Source organism: Ipomoea nil, unplaced genomic scaffold (genome assembly GCF_001879475.1).
Source record: "Ipomoea nil cultivar Tokyo-kokei standard unplaced genomic scaffold, Asagao_1.1 scaffold3170, whole genome shotgun sequence".
NCBI lineage: Eukaryota > Viridiplantae > Streptophyta > Magnoliopsida > Solanales > Convolvulaceae > Ipomoea > Ipomoea nil.
Window position 1 is genome coordinate 1,678,574 of NW_017619598.1, and position 2,271 is coordinate 1,680,844.

Sequence of the window (2,271 nt, forward strand, 5' to 3'; positions counted from 1 at the left end):
ATGACTATATTTATCAATGCGCGTCCGAAACTTTATTTGTTTCATATCAAATTATCAAAGAAAACGAATCGTGTCTGATTCAGTTTATGACGCGATATCGATATTCAGTCTAAGTAACGTGTGTCAGGAATACTCCAGAAAGAAGCAATCCTTGCCTTGGAAACAATAATTAGTCTCTCTATGATCAATGATTCCTTGAATGCTTCTAAGATTCGAGTTTCAGTGATCGGTCATTCTGATCTATCACGTCTTGAAGACATCACAACCCGTGACCTTAGTTCATCTATATAAAGGACTTGCTTCAACAAGGTTTCAAACACATCTAAAATTTTCGAGAAAATGGACAAAGGGAAGAACGTTGTGTACTCAAGCTTGTTCAGCACTAAGGATGCTGCTAGACGTGAACGAGAAAAGTTGAGAAGAATCAGACATGCACAAGGTGATCTATGCCATGGAGAAAGTTCGAAAGATAAATTGGAACTCATTGCTGAAAACTTTCCTCTAGTTCTTACTCCGAATGAAGCCCCACTCCCAATCACTCAAGCTGATGCCTCTTCAACCAAGAATCTCATTGAGACCTACATCAACAATCCCTTGTATGATAGGGATTACATAATATGGCTTCATGATCTCCCTTGCAGTGACCCCAACAGTGAAGAAGAAGAAACTAATGATGAGTCGGACTCTGTTCTGATTGATCTGCTTGCTTTTGAACTCTTCCGTAAAGATTTCATTGAGTAGAAAACTTTTGAGCTCAAGAAAGGGAAAGCCAAGAAGTGAGATGGAAGAAACTAGGATCATTTATCAAACTATGAAGTGATTAAGAGAATGCTGGACTATGATATGTATTGAGATGATATGTATGTTCTATATTTCGTGTATGTTCTCTAATAAATCATCTCTAAGTTTCGTGTTCCTAGATAATGATATCTTCGAAACATCTCACACACGAAAGGACATCAATCGGCTTCACGAAACTTTATTTGTTTCGTGGAGAATCATGAATCTCCGCTTTTGATTCAGTCAAGACATCATATCTCATAAATCAGACGGTTATTTGAAAAATCCAAACCCAACCGTTCGATGCAGTTAGTGGAGAAAATCGTGTGGTCGAGAAAATCGGTCCATTACCCCATAATCACGCATGATCGTGTCAGATGAAAGGACGGGTATTAAATGCCCATGCCTCGTACTCGAGTGCATTTCTCTCTCCTCATTTAATTGGAATGATACCTTTTGATATGATATTTACCTTATCAGATGATCTTCCACAGAAGTGTTACCTTATATATACATTTTGTTATAATTTGCCCAAGACAAAAGTGAGCCTTGCCCATACCCTTTTTAATTCAAATACCGGGTCATCCATTAACCCGACCCTAAGAAACCGGGCATATACTATTTAACCTAAACACATATACCCATAAACCTTTTCCTCTCCACTACGTCTCTTAGCCATCTCCTCCCTCTCAACCAAAAACCTCTGTATTCTCTTCACAACCGGCACCAATGGCAAAGAAATCCAGAACCAAAGCTTCCACCAAAGAGGCTGAGACTACCGCCGTCGAACGGTTACCATCGTTTCCTTCCACCGACGAGTCATTCATCAAGTCGAGAGAGCATTACATTGCTTGTGGTTATATGTGGGATGCACATAGTTTTCTTCAACACGTTCTGGATAAAAAGTTTGGAGAAAAGATTATCAATCTGCTCAAGGATAGCGGCATGTATAGTTCTGTTACTCATGTCTACACCTTCGTCTTCGCCTTTGACGTTACCCAATTCTATCTAAACGCGAAGGTGTCCTCAGATGCATCAGTCATTACCTCTGAGGTGAATGGAACGACCATTTTCTTGACCAGTGAAGACATCAAGAAGGCTTTTGGCTTTCCAGACAGAGATGAGTCCTACCACTCAAATCTCTCGCAATAAGTTTTCGACCAAAGTGCCTTCTTTGGCAGCATCAGAAACGCTCAGAGTCGATAAGAGATCAAGTGGCCCTTGAAAAAGAAGTGGTTCAAACTGGACTATGAATTTACTGCGGATATCTTCAACAAAATTGTAGATCACAAAACATCAGGAACAGATGATGTTACACAAGATAGTCAAGCCAAAAATTGATTAAGTACAGAGTTAGATGTGGAATGGTAAGTCTAGACTTATAAGTCGTATACATAATATCATTAAACAATTTCTCACAACGGGGTTATCTCTATTGACTACGTGATGTCAAAAGATAATGTAGCGGCCGCTAACTCGCTAACCCGAGGG